The 15088-nt window shown below is 39.4% G+C and overlaps 1 protein-coding gene across 13 annotated transcripts in view; it reads right to left on the bottom strand.

Moving 5' to 3' along the window:
• TUT4 (terminal uridylyl transferase 4) overlaps positions 1-14587 on the bottom strand; it is a 135309-nt gene extending 120722 nt beyond the window's left edge. For all 13 annotated transcript variants that reach the window (XM_032303082.1, XM_032303078.1, XM_032303079.1 and 10 more), the window contains exon 1: positions 14503-14587. The gene's annotated coding sequence lies outside the window, so the exon portion shown is untranslated. The remainder of the gene's footprint in view (positions 1-14502) is intronic.
• Positions 14588-15088: the final 501 nt, after the last annotated feature.

Here is a 15088-nt window from a genome sequence, read left to right as displayed (position 1 = left end):
TCATTCTTAAGCGCACATAGGTCTCAAATAAATCTTTTTTAAAAGTAAAATGTTTTTAATTTTTCTGTATTTAGAATGACACTTAAAAGTAAATTAAAAATAAATTAAAATAATAAAAGCGTGGGTGGCTCAGTGATTGGGTGTCTGCCTTCCGCTTGGGTCATGATCCCAGGGTCCTGGGATGGAGCCCCGCATTGGGCTCCCTGCTCATAAAATAATAATAGTAAATGTAGATCACCATAATGTTGAGAAAAAGATCACAGAAGAAAGGAAAAAGCTTTATATTTTAGTAACTTTAATGGCACTTCTTCCCTACTTTTTGAGCAAGGTCCTTATATCTTCATTTTGTACTTCATCCTGCAAATTATGTAGCTGGGCCTGCATTTGTTCAGGTAAATAAATATACACCTGGAATTCATTTTAACAAAGATTATTTGTCAACATTCACATATAAAGTGCTAGGTTAAAAGCTGAAGATATAATGATAAATAATGGGTCATGTGTAAAAGGGGAGACCATCATATAAACAAATAATGACAGTATTATTATGTGACACGTGTTATGGAAACCCTGTGGAAAGAGCCTTGGAAAAGACTTTATCGTGGAAATAATTGTTGGGCTAAAAATTTCCCACTTAGAAGACAGAGTGAGAAGGGAAAGACCTAATAAGATTTGTATATAGTAAACAAAATGTATTTTTAAAATTTGACAACCTTTTTAGGATCATAAAATAGCATACACAATGGTGAACACAGGAGAGGAACTGAGAATGTAAACTGGTACACACATTTACATACCAAGTCAACTTTATACTTTAAGCAAAAAGAAGGCCTAGATTTATAAGCAGAAGAGTGGCACAATTTCGGCTTTAGATTAATTTCAGGACAGTAAGAGGGTGGAGAGGAAAATGAGACAAGTCAGTAAGGTAAGCAATAGTAATTATCAATAGTAGTAAAAACCACTAACTTACTTAGGGCCTTATAACAAGCAGTTTAAGTAGAGTTGGGAAGGGGAAACGTCTGTGTTAAAGTTTAATGAGGGGTGCCATGTGGCTCAGATGTTTAAGTGTCTGCCTTAGCTCAGGTCATGATCTCTACGTCCTGGGATCAAGCCCCACGTCCAGCTCCCAGCTCAGCAGAAAGTCGTCTTCTCCTCTCCCTTTCCTTCTGCCTCTGCCTCTCCCGCTGCTTGTGTGCGCTCTCTCTCACTCTCTCTCTCTAAAGAATAAAAAAAAAATCTTTAAATTAAAATAAATGAATAAATAAAGTAAAATGAGTTTCTCTCCAGAAGAAACTTTCAGACTCTTCAATATGCTAATAAGCACTGCAAATCTCCAAGAGAGAGATAATTTACAACATATCCCAGATTTATTTGACCAAAGAAGCCTCTTTTGCCAGGACCACCTATCATCTCAAAGAACCATGAAGAAACACTTTAACACTGTTCTAGAAAAGAAAAGGCAGCACTAAGCGAGAAAAGCAGAGGGCAGTAGAGGGCTTAAGACAGGAGTAAAACAATAGCAAATGTGAGTAACAGAAAGAAATCTAAAATCCTGGCAAGCTATGTTAAGGACCAAACTAGATATATAAAATACCAGTCTACTAACTTATACAATTAGCAAATATTTTAATTCATACGGGGTAAGGGACTGATAGAATGACTATTTCAAAAGAGTAAGGGTAAAAAACAGTAATGGTATTGGGGGGGGGATAAAGCCAAAAAGATGTTACATGTAGAGATTAAGAATAGATCAGAAAACTAAAGAAATGAGAAAGATACACCTATAAATATTTTTGAGATTTTGGTCAGAAACAGAACCATTTTTTAAACCATATGAGTAGGTACGTCAAGGAATGTAGACTGAGTACCACTGGAATACAGAAATTTTTTTCAAAATCTTATCCATTCATCAGAGGGAGAAAGAGAAAGCATGTGCACATGCACACACACACACGCTGGGGGAGGGGCAGGTGGAGAAGTAGGCTCCCCACTGAGCAAGGAGCCTAATGAGGGACTCAATCCCAGGACCCTAGTATCCTGATCCCAGCCAAAGGCAGCCGCTTAACCAACTGAGCAAGCCACCCAGGCATCCCTGGAATACAGAAATTAAGGAAAAGTAAAGTTAAGGTATTAGATGACCTTCAATGTCCAACTGCCAATATGATGTCAAGAATTACATCCAGAAAAAAAAAAATAAATAAGAATTACATCCAGTATCAGTGAATATAAAAGAATAACCCAGAGGTTCCTAGATTGAAATGCCAAGTCAGATAAAAAATATAGGCAGCAGGCCACCAGTCTTAAAGGAAGAGGAACTACAAAGACAGAAGAATAAATAGAGAACATGCAGAAAAATATGGGTCTGGTTTCCTGGCTTTGAAATGTGAGGAAACTAAGCTACATCCCTTACAGGATTAGGACAGAGTAATGGTTCTCAATCTTTTTGTTTGTTTCAATACATCTGAGAAATAGAATATAAATTCCCAACAGAAACAAAGAGGAAAAAAAGAATAAGGAAGAGGGATGATAATTGTGAGTAGTTTCTAGTAACTATAAAATGCCTTCCAAAGGAAAGTGTAATTCTTATATAATGAAAACCACTGCTTTAAAACTGATACTATCGGGGCACCTGGGTGGCTCAGTGGGTTAAGCCTCTGCCTTCGGCTAAGGTCATGGTCTCTGGGTCCTGGAATCGAGCCCCACACTGGGCTCTCTGCTCAGCAGGGAGCCTGCTTTCCCCTCTCTCTTTGCCTACTTGTGATCTCTGTCAAATAAATAAGTAAATATTTAAAAAAAAAAAAACTGGTACTATCACAGAAAACTTAAATAAAATTTCCAAAGACAAACTAACATTTATTTGCTTCTTTTTTAATCTATGTGGCAGAATTCAAGACACCATCACATAATGATACAAGTTCCTGCAAAAATATCCAGAGCTCTTACAAATATTTGTTTAAAAAAATTTTTTGAAGATACACCATCAGCTAATACATGTCTAATATGCTCATTTGTTTATCTTTACACATTTATGAAGTTAATACAGTCTTACAGTACTTCTATTTTAAAGATTTTATTTCATTTTATTTTATTTTTTGAGAGAGAGGCAGAGCGAGAGGGAAAAGCAGGTTCCTTGCTAAAGCAGGGAGCCTGGGCTTGATCCCAGGACCCCAAGATCATGATCTGAGCTGAAAGCAGAGACTTAACCAACTGAGCCATCCAGATGCCCCAGTATTTCCATGTTATACACTAATGAGGCACCCTAAGTTTATGAGTTGCCTAAAGTGACACAAACAGGACTGGTTTAGGACTATAAACAAGTGTCCCAATCTGGGGCTCAATGTTTAGGCACCAAGGTAGGTCTGCTCATCTAAACCAACAGTTCTCAAACTTTTTGAGATGTGTTCATATTCTTAAAAATTACTGAAGATTGAGGGATGCCTGGGTAGCTCAGTTGGTTGAACAGCTGCCTTCAGCTCAGGTCATGATCCCAGCGTCCTGGGATCGAGGCCCACATCGGGCTCCTTGCTTGGCAGGGAGCCTGCTTCTCCCTCTGCCTCTGCCTGCCACTCTGCCTGTGCTCGCTCTCACTCCTCTCTCTCTGACAAATAAATAAATAAAATCTTAAAAAAAAAAAAGGAAGAAAGAAAGAAAAATCTTTTAAAAAAATTACTAAAGATCGAAAGAACTTTTTTTGTGTGGGTTATAGCTACTGATACTAATATCATTAGATAATAAAACCAAGAAATTTTTCAAATAGAAGAATACACTATTAACTCATTCTATAAGGCCATTATAACCCTAGTACCAAAACCAGACAAAGACATCATAAGAGAATTATAGACCGGTATCTTATATGAATATAGATGCAAAAATTTTAAACAAAATTCTAGCAAACTAAAGGATTATACACCAGGACACTAAGTGGTATGTCTCTTGGGAATGCAAGTTTGGTTCAATTATATATTCATATATATATATATATATTATTAATATGAAAATTAATCAGTGTAATATACTATATTAATAACATAAAGGACAAAAAAACAGTCATCTCAAATGATGCAAAAATGCATTTGATAAAACCTAACAAACTCTTAGGATAAAAATACTCAATGAACTAGAACAGAAAGAAACTGCCTCAACCTTACTGAGGCCATCTAAGAAAAACCCACTGGTGACATCATACTTAATAGTGAAAGACTAGATGTTCTCTCCTCTAAGAGCAGAAACAAGACAAGAATGTCCATTGTCTCCACTTATAGTCAACACTGTACTAATCAGGTAGAAAAAGAAATAAAAAATAACCAGATAAGAAAGGAAGAAGTAAAACTATGTCTATTTGCAGATGACATGATCTTACATAAAGAAAATCCCAAGAAATCCACAAAAAACCATCAGAGCTAATAAATGAGTCCAGCAAGGTTGATCTCCAAAATCACTATACAAAGTCAGTTGTATTTCAAACACAAGCAATGAACAATCCAAAAATGAAATTAAGAAAACAATTCCAGGGGCGCCTGAGTGGCTCAATGGGTTAAAGGCTCTGCCTTCCGCCCAGGTCATGATCCCAGAGTCCTGGGACCAAGCCCCACATAGCTGCTCTCTGCTCAGCAGGGAGCCTGCTTGCTCCTCTCTGTCTCTGTCTCTCTCTGTCTCTCTCTCTCTACCTGCCTCTCTACCTACTTGTGATCTCTGTCAAATAAATAAATAAATCTTTAAAAAAAAGAAAAGAAAAGAATTCCATTTACAATAGCATCAAAGAGAATAAAATACTTAGGAATAAATTCAACAAAAGTAGTACAACGCTTATACACTAAAAACTACAAAACACTGTTGAAATAAATAGGTAAAGGCCTATTTAATGGAAATAAAAGTAAATGAAAACATCTCATACTCATGATTGGAAGACTTAATATTAAGATGACAATAGTCCCCGCTTTTAATTACCAGATTCAACACAATTCCTTTCAAAACTCAACTCTTTTTCTTTTTTTCAGAAATTGACAAGCTGATCCTAAAATTTGTATCAAATCGCAAGGGACTCTACCAAGCCAAAAAATCTTGAAAAAGAACAAAGTTGGAGGGTTGACACTTCCAATATTCAAAACTTTATACAAAGCTACAGTAATCAAGACTGGGTGGTACTGGCGCTAGAATACACATACAGATCAAATCAGTATCCAGAAACAACTGAGAATCCACAAATAAACACAGACATTTATGATCAACTGATTTTCAACAAGGATGCCAAGACCATTCAACAAGAGAAAGAACAGTCTTATCAATTAATGGTGGAACAACTAGACAGCCTCATGTAAAAGAATAAAGCTGGGGGCACCTGGGTGGCTCAGTGGGTTAAGCCTCTGTCTTTGGCTCAGGTCACAGTCTCAGGGTCCTGGAATTCAGCCCTGTATCTGGCTCTCTGCTCAGCAGGGAGCCTGCATCCCCCTCTGTCTGCCTGCTGCTCTGCCTACTTGTGATCTCTCTTTCTCTCTGTCAAACAAATAAATAAAATCTTATAAAAAAAAAAAAAAGAAAGAAGAAAGAAAATATTTTTTTAAATTTTTTTAAAAAAGAAGAAAGCTGGACTTCTACCTCACACCACATACAAAAATTAACTCAAAATGGATCAACGATCTAAATGCAAAAGCTAAAACTATAAAACTGTTGTAAGAAAATAGAGGTATAAATTTTTATAATCATGGATTAGGCCATAATTTCTTAGGTATGACTCCCAAAGCACAAGCAATCAAAGGAAAATACATAAATCAAACTTTATCAAAACTGAAAACTTAACATACTTCAAAAACATACTTTACTCAAGAAAATGAAAAAAACCAGGATGCCTGGGTGGCTCAGTCGGTTAAGCATCCGCCTTCTGCTAAAGTCATGATCCCAGGCTCCTGGGATCAAGTCTTACATCTGGCTCCTTGCTCAGTGGAGAACCTGCTTCTCCCTCTGCCTGCCCCTCCCCGCTTATGCTCTCTCAGACAAATAAATAAAATCTTAAAAAAAAAAAAAAGTGAAAATGAAAAACAAATATGGCAAATCCTCCAAAAATTAAATGTAAATTTACTAGATGATCCAGCAATTCCAATTCTGGTTATACATCCAAAGAGCTAAAAAGCAGAAACTCAAACAGTTATTCGTATGCCCTTGTGCACAGCAGTATTACTCGTAACAGCCAAAAGATGGAAGCAACCAAAGTCTGACCAACAGATGAATGAACAAAATGTAGTATATAAAAGATATATATACACAAGAGAATAATATTGTTCAGCCTTAAAAAGAAAGGAAATTTTTTTTAAGATTTTATTTATTTATTTGATAGACAGAGATCACAAGCAGGCAGAGAAGCAGGCAGAGAGAGGAGGAAGCAGGCTCCCCACTGAGCAGAGAGCCCCATGCGGGGCTTGATCCCCAGACCCTGGGATCACCACCCCAGCTGAAGGCAGAGGCTTTAACCCACTAAGCCACCCAGGCGCCCCATAAAGAAAGGAAATTCTAATACAAGCTACAACATGGTAGAACCTTGAAGACACTGTGCTAAGTTAAATTTCAGTCACAAAAGGACAAATACTGCACAACTCTACACAGAGTAGTCAAATTCATTGTGACAGGATGTAGAATGGTATTTGCTAAGGAACTATTGCTTAAAAGGTACAGAGTTTTTGGTTTGTGAAAAATGAAAAAGTTCAGGGGATGGACAGTGGTGATGGTTGCACAACAATCTAAATGCCCTAATATCACTGAAGGTATGCATAAAAATAGCTAAAAATGATAAATTTTATGTTAGGTATATTTTACCACAATTTTTTAAATTTTTAAAAAGAGAGTGTCCAAGTGGCTCAACTGGTTAAGTGTCTGCCCTCAGTTCTGGTCATGATCCCAGGGTCCTGGAATGGAATCCTCGATCTGGCTCCTTGCTGAGCAGGAAACCTTCTCTCTCCCTCTGCCCTTCCCCCCTGCTTGTATGCATGGGCATGCACATGCGCACTCGCTCTCTCTCAAAATGATGAATAAAATCTTTAAAAAAAAATTTTTTTTAAGAAAATGGGAGAACATTTTTGCAAACCATGTATCTGGTAAGAGTCCAGTATCCAGAATATATAAAGAATTCTTAAGATTCAAAAATTATAAAATAAATAAATAACCTAATTTTTTTACATGGGCAAAGGAGGGGCACCTGGGTGGCTCAGTAGGTTAAGCATCTGCCTTCAGCTTGGGTCCTGGGATCAGACCCTCAACAGGGAGCAGGCTTTTCCCTTTTCTTCTGCCCCCCCTCTTCTTTTGCCCCTCCCCCACCCCTCTCTTGTGAGGTCCCACACGGGCTCTCTCTCCCTCTCTCTCTCTGTGCCTCTCTCAAATAAATTAATAAAATCTTTAAAAACAGGGACACCTGGGTGACTCAGTAGGTTAAGCATCTGCCTTCTTGCTCAGCAGGGAGCCTGTTTCTCCCTCTGCCTGCTGCTACCCCTGCTCGCTAGGTCGCTCTCTGACAAATAAATGAAATCTTTTAAAAAACCTTTAATCTCTAGAAATAAATAAATGAACAAAGAATGTGAATAGACAGTTCTCCAAATAAAATATACAAGTGGCCAAAAGGCACAAGAACAGATGCTCAACATCATGAGTTATTTGAGAAATGCAAATCAAAACCAAAATGAATACCACTTCACCCACTAGGATGGCTTTAATTAATAAGATGAACAATAATAAGTGTTGGTGAGGATGTGGAGAAAATAGAATTCTCATACTTTGTTAGTGGGAATACAAAATGGTGCAGCCTCTTGGGACAATAGTTTGGCAGATACTCATAAAGTTAAACATAAAATGGGTTAAGTGTCCAATTCTTAGCTGACTCTTGGTTTCAGCTCACATAATGATCTCAGGGTCTAAGGCTCCAAGCTCAGCATGGAGTCTGCCTGAGATTCTCTCCTCTTTCCCTCTGCCCCTCCCCCACTCACTCACAAGTGGCACTCCCCACCATATATAAATAAATAAATATAAAAATTTTAAAGTTAAACATAAATGCATCCAAATACTCAGCAATTTCACTCCTGGGTGTATAGCCAAGAGAAATGAAAACAGACATCCACAAAAAAAAAAAAAATTTTTTTTTTTTTTTTTTTTTTTTGGAGAAAGAGAGAGAGCATGTGAAGGGAGGGGTGGCAGAGAGAGGGAGAAAAAATTCCAAGCAGATTCCACCCTCACCAGAGCCCAGTGTGGGGCTCAATCTCATGATCCTGAGATAATGACCTAAGCCAAAATCAAGAGTCAAACACTCAACCAACTGAGCTACCCAGCACTCCTCAGACAAAAACTTTTACATGAATGTTCATAGCAATATTATTCATACTAGCCAAAAAGTGGTAACAACCCAAATGACTATTAAATGATGAATGAATAACAAAGCATGGTATCTCTATAGAATACAGTCCATAGAATGCAATATTATAAAAAGGAATGAAGCACTAATACATAATATGGAGAAACCCTGGAAACACTATGCTTGGTGAAAGAAGTCACGCACAAAAAGCCACATGTATGATTCCAGAACAGGCAAATCCACAGACAGAAAATAGCTTAGTAGTTGCCAAAGGCCTGGAGGAGAGGGTAATGAGGAGTGATTGCTAATGAGCACAGGGTTTGTTTTTGGAAGGATGAAAATGTTCTGGAATTAGATAGTGATGGTTACAGAACCTTATGAATACATACTTAACACTATACTTTAAAAGGAAGAGTCTTATGATACTGTAAACTATATCTCAAAGAAAAATTAATAAATACTCCATTAGTCATCAAAACAATGTTTTGTCTTTTTTTTTTTTTTAAGATTTTATTTATTTGACAGATCACAAGTAGGCAGAGAGACAGGCGGGGGACGGGGAGGTGGGGGAGCAGGTTCCCTGCCAAACAGAGGGACCAATGCGGGGCTCAATCCCAGGACCCTGGGATCATGACCTGAGCCTAAGGCAGAGGCTTAACCCACTGAGCCACCCAGGCACCCCCAAAACAATGTTTTAACACATAGTGTAGATATCACTCTACATTCTAGATGACAGGAGAGGGTAAAAGACAAATAGCTTTTTTTCTTTTTAAAAATTTTATTTATTTATTTGATGAAGAAAGACACAGTGAGAGGGAACACAAGCAGGGGGAGTGGGAGAGAAGTAGGCTTCCCGCCCAGAAGGGAACCCAATGCAGGGCTCGATGCCAGGACCCTGGGATCATGATCTGAGCCGAAGGCAGACGCTTAACAACTAAGCCACCCAGGTGACCCGGCAACTATTATCTTAATATTAGTATGAGAACAGTTGTGACTCTGAGATCCCCTCAAAAAGGTCACCAGAATTTGAATACCGCTACCCTAAACTAACAAATACTTAGTAAGTGATCATTTTTACTTTGATTTAATTTTTTTAAGTTTACTTATTTATATAATCTCCACCCCAAACATGGAGATCTAATCCATGACCCTAAGACCAAGAACAGCATGCTCTTCCAACTGAGTCAGCCTGGTGCCCCTGACTGAGCAACTTTTTTTTTTTTAAGATTTTATTTATTTGACAGAGAGAAATCACAAGTAGGCAGAGAGGCAGGCAGAGAGAGAGAGAGGAGGAAGCAGGCTCCTGCAGAGCAGAGAGCCCGATGCGGGGCTTGATCCCAGGACCCTGAGATCATGACCTGAGCCGAAGGCAGCAGGCAGCGGCTTAACCCACTAAGCCACCCAGGAGCCCCCTGACTGAGCAATTTTAATGACAATTATTTAAACTACAATGTGCAGGAAAGACGGACAAAATGCAAGCAGATTTCACTATTATGTATAATTCACACTTTACATTCTTAAAATATATTTTTTTCTTAAAAATGTATTTTTTGACAACCCATGTAACTGTGCTGAACTTAACACCCTCTGCATGCTCAATTTTGACAACCCAAGTCTGGGGTACAACATAATGTAGTGGTTAAGAGCTCTAACTGCAGACTCAGACACCCTGAACACTGAGTTCAAATACTAAGTCTGCAGCGAACTAGCTATGAAATCCTGTCCAAGATACTTAGCCCTTCTGTACCTCTTTCCTCACCTGTAAATGAGGATAATACAAAAGGGTTGTTGAAGACTGAGTTAATACTTAAGATCTTTAGAAAGAAATTACACCTCGTAAAAATTGCAGTAAGTTATCTATCATCACTGTAAATCAAATACCCACCTAAAACTACCAGACTATTGGGGGATCTGGCTGGCTCAGTCAAGTGGAGCATGCAACTCTTGATCTCAGGGTTCTGACTTTGAGTCCCTCATTAGGTGTAGAGATTACTGAAAAATAAAATCTTTGCAAATAAATAAATTAAACTACCAGACTATTACTATTATGTGACTTACACCAATTTCTTCTTGAAAGTACAGGTTGCTTTGTCCAAGGATGAGCACTTTGCTCATCCTTGCTGATTAACACAGAGCTTGCGGAAGCCCATACTCCCCAAGCCCTCATCCTATTGCTTTCTAATGCTAAACTAGAAATTAGTCAACCAACCCAAATTAAGGAATGAAAAAACTTCCTAAGTAACTATAACAAGTGATTACCTCCAGAGGTATTTTTATTTCAAAAGAATCTTCTAAGGGGCGCCTGGGTGGCTCAGTGGGTTAAGCCTCTGTCTTCGGCTCAGGTCATGATCTCAGAGTCCTGGTATGGACCCCCACGTCAGGCTCTCTGCTCCGCACAGAGCCTGCTTCCCCGCGCCCCTCCACCCCCCACCTCGCCTACTTGTGATATTCTCTCTCTCTCTCTCTCTCTGTGTCAAACAAATAAATAAAATTTTTTTAAAAATCTTCTAAGAAATTTAACATTTGGGATCCTCAAAAACTAATCTGAGATACAGCAACTACTAGAAAGAGGAGAAAAGAGTATCATGAAAAAGGGTGCTTGACCATCCACCAAAAATGGGTTAACTCTGTTGGTAAGGAAGCCGAAGAGAAAGAAATACTAAACTAGGAGTCAGAAAACACACTTGTAATCACAACTCGAATACTATCTCACTTGGTGATCTTGTGTAACAAAATAAAAATCCAAAGGCCTTAACATACACAATAACCTTCACTCTCTATTTCCAACCATTTCGCTCACCACTCTATCCATATATCCTCAACTCTTGCCACACTGAATTTCTCAACTCTTCCTATTCTGAGCCCTTAACAACTTAACATCTTTGCATAGGTTATTCCTTAGTTCTGGACCAGCCTCCAGACTATACCCCCTTTTTTACCAGGCAAACTCCTACTCATCCTTCAAGAGCCAGCCTCTTCCCTCTGACCTTCCATGACCCAGTGCCTTGTAATTTATCTATATTATATGCAGACTCAGTTCCCTGAAGGGAGAAACTGTCTTCAATAATTCTGTGTCTCTAAAACCTACCAGTGTCTAGGATAATGTACAAATGCAAATGTTTGATAAATGATTAAATGATCGGTGAATGAGTAACCCTAGGCAGTCCATCCTACAAAATTGAGAGACTACTTGATACATCTGGAAAGCAACAAGGCATATATAATAGGAAGAACACACTGAGCTGTTCCAAATCTGACTCTACGATCTTCAGCAGAGACTGAACTCAACTACAAAAAAGGTTCCATAAGGTTGTTAAAAGTAAAAAAAAATAAACATGTCTAGCACAATGCCTGGTAAAAAGTTTCTTAAATTCAGTTCCCCTTTCTCTCCCCCTTAACTCAGGATAATTATGGACACTCAATGAATTAATGTTGAGAACAATTTGGAAACCATAACACATTATACAAAACAAATCTATCACTTTAGGGGAAAATATCTAAACTGTTCATCTTTGCATTTATATAACTTTTCTTTTTGGATCTGTAAAAAATGCTTGGGGACATATGCTGGTTTTTAAACATTTCCCCAAATTACACAATTATCTAGAATTCTAGAATTAAAACTTAGTTTAGTGTAAACCTTCTTAACTCACTTAGTTCAGTTTAAACCATCTTAATTCCTCTTAGATTAAGAAGAAAAAAAATCTACCTATCACCTATTCTGCTTTAAACTACAGTGTTTTCTCCTTGTTTTAGGTCTTTAAGAACTGTTCTTCCTTAGGACATACTTCTATCTGCAGTCATGACTTTCACTGAATTTTGTAATATTATTTTATGGATTCCAGTATTTGTAGTTTCGAAAATAACACATCTCACTTAATTGTTATATCAAAATGGTTTGTTCTTTTTAAGGATAAACAAATTTTACGGCATCAGAATTTATAAGTAAGTCTTATTTATTGCCTGACAACAGACACTTTCTGTAGAAAATAAATTTAAAAAACTTTCTCTACCCACAGATCCTGATTTGACATTGTATAAGGAACACAACATTAAAACAAAACAAAACAAAACAAAAATGGAACACAACATAATTGATGATTATTCATGTCAAGGTTAACCCTGAGGTCAAAAAAAGTTTCTCTACTTACTAAACTGAACCTGCTCTGAGAACTAATAAAAATTCTCCTTAATCAACTTTCTATTAATCAGAAATACTTATAGTTGCTATTATAAATTTTTATTTTAAAAGGTCTAAAATTATAAGACATTACTGTTCTAGTTAAATGAACAGTGAAATAAATGTGAATCTGTGTGATTTAGGAATTACAAAATTGAACTAAACTTACATACTTGATAACATCCTGTATATTTATCTGTAACTGATAACAATTTGACCTAGGACAATGAAAAGACTTTTTCTCTTTGTATTCAGACATTTGCTACATTTAAAACATTGAATGTCAATAACTTTCACTTCCTCCTCTGTATTATTTCAAGGAACCTTTAATTTTATTTTCCACACTAGTCAAATTAAAAATTGCAAATAGGAAGACTTACCGAAAAGAGCTCTCTTTCAAAGCAACTTTCTTTTGTTTATATTAACAATTACATTTTAAAGCATAAAATACATAAAATTTTAAAGCATAAAATGCTTATTGTCCCCAAAGTATGCGGTTTTTAAGAACGCTCTTTAAAATTTGTTTATAAAAGCATCACAGCAGACTAGACACTAGTGAATTCATTATTTTTAAAGCACAGCATTCTAAATGAAGCAATTTCAAAATTTTACAAGTTGTGACTAATAAGTACTAGGATGCAATGTGCAGCAATTTTTAAGGACACCTTACAAGGGTGCTGAGCCTAAAGAAAATTCCAGCGTACAATGTACTCATATACAGAACATGCTGACTGACACCAAGAACAAAAAAGTCAATTTTTTTTTAAAGCATTCCACAATCCACCACCCTAGTATAGTACTCTCTCTAAATTGTCGTATCTAGTTGGGATCATCCAGTTTTATTAGCTAATAGTTCTCATTACTTTAGAAGCAGGATATGTTCTGTTTCACCAAGTGTTACACATTTCGCTACTACAAGACTTGGCGGGGGAGAGGGGCCTTTTGGAAACAAAAGGTAATCTGATCCACTACAGCTAATTACTAAATGCACGCCAACAAAACAATTTGAATTGCGTTTCTAGACACTAAAAAGATCACAAAACCAAGTAGAATATCACATGTGTCAGCAACTACTTTTGTATCAAAAATATATCAAAATGAAAAAACATGGTATACCGAAACAAGATCTCACACAAGTTTCAAAATTCATCTGATTAAATTTAGATCGGATAAATTTACGAAAAGAAAATGTTGAATCAACGTTCCTAAAATAACAGTAATTCATCCCATTCAGGTATGACTAGAAATCTGGACGATGTGCTTCTTTCACGTCCAAATATCTCATTCTTTTGCGATCCGGATACCAAAAGGACCTGAAACCTCTCGCGGAGGCGTGCAACACACACAGCTAGTGCTGTCTGTTTACAAATACGAATCTGTTTCCCACGTCAAAAGCGTTCATTACCACCATTCGACTGGGGGGCGGGGGAGAGAGAAGGCGGGCGAGCAAGAAACGAAATTCACAGACATCTCTGCCTTCTCTCCTCTCGACAAGGGTGAGCCCGGAAAAAACCTTTATTATGTATTATATGAGTGTGTGTATTTGCCTGTTATATATGGACATCTGTGTCTAACGGAGGGGGGGAATGAAAGAAAAGGCATACATGACAGAGAATCGTACTGGACCCAAGAGAATGCTCACATCAATCCCGTTAACTCAAAATCCGCCTCCCGGGTCTACAGGTTTCGGCCCGGAACCGAGAACCTCAGCCTCTCTGTGAAGTTCGGCCCTCGAAGCGCCCCAATGCCCTCCTCAGGCCGCCAGGCCGCCGCCCCTACCTCCCTTATCTCAGCCTTCCCCTGGGACACCCGAAGTCCATTCCGGCAAAGAAAGAAGTGTCAGGCCCCAAGGGGGTGGCTGAGACACGCTCGGGCCGGGCCCCCGACACCTGCGAGGCTCCGCACCTGAGGAGGGCGAACAGGGGGCCGCCTGGCCTTTCCGAAGCACACCCCCTCGGCGCCCGGCGCTACGGCGCGGCCGGAACCTCCGTACCTGCGAGGCCCGCGAGCTACAGGCGCGCGCGGCGCCTCCTCATCTCAGTGGCTCCCGCTCCCCCCGCCGCCTCCTGCTGCCGCCGCCGCCGCCGTCACTGCCGCCGCCGCTGGAGGCCGGGACACGACGAGCTCAGGACTCCACCGCCATGTCCGCCGCGCCGCGAACTGCATTGTGGGGGGGAAGGGATGGGGTGGGGGAGGAGGAGGGAGAGGGAGAGAAAAAGGAGGACCCGCTGAGGGGAGGGGGCCGAGGGGGAGCCAGGGAAGGGGGGAGGGGAGGGACGGACAGAGTGTTGAATGGAGTCCTGACCTCCGAGAGTTGGGCTGGGGACAGACGCGGAGGAGACCCGGGAGAGGAAACGCAGAGGCGAGAGTTCAGGGGTACCCCCTCCCTTCGTTCTGGGGGCCCCAGGGTGCCGGTTAAACCGAGACGAGGGAAGGGGGTAGCGGTAAACACCAATGGGGGGAGGGGCTGCGTTTGGAGGTTGTGGCGGCGGCGAGAAACAAGAGGGAGGGGCCGAGGTGGGAGGGCAGCACACTCACACGCAGGCGGAGAAAAGGGGCGCGCGCGCGCGAGGACACTC

Source organism: Mustela erminea, chromosome 10 (assembly GCF_009829155.1).
Source record: "Mustela erminea isolate mMusErm1 chromosome 10, mMusErm1.Pri, whole genome shotgun sequence".
Taxonomy (NCBI): domain Eukaryota; kingdom Metazoa; phylum Chordata; class Mammalia; order Carnivora; family Mustelidae; genus Mustela; species Mustela erminea.
This window is presented reverse-complemented; position numbering and strand designations above follow the sequence as displayed.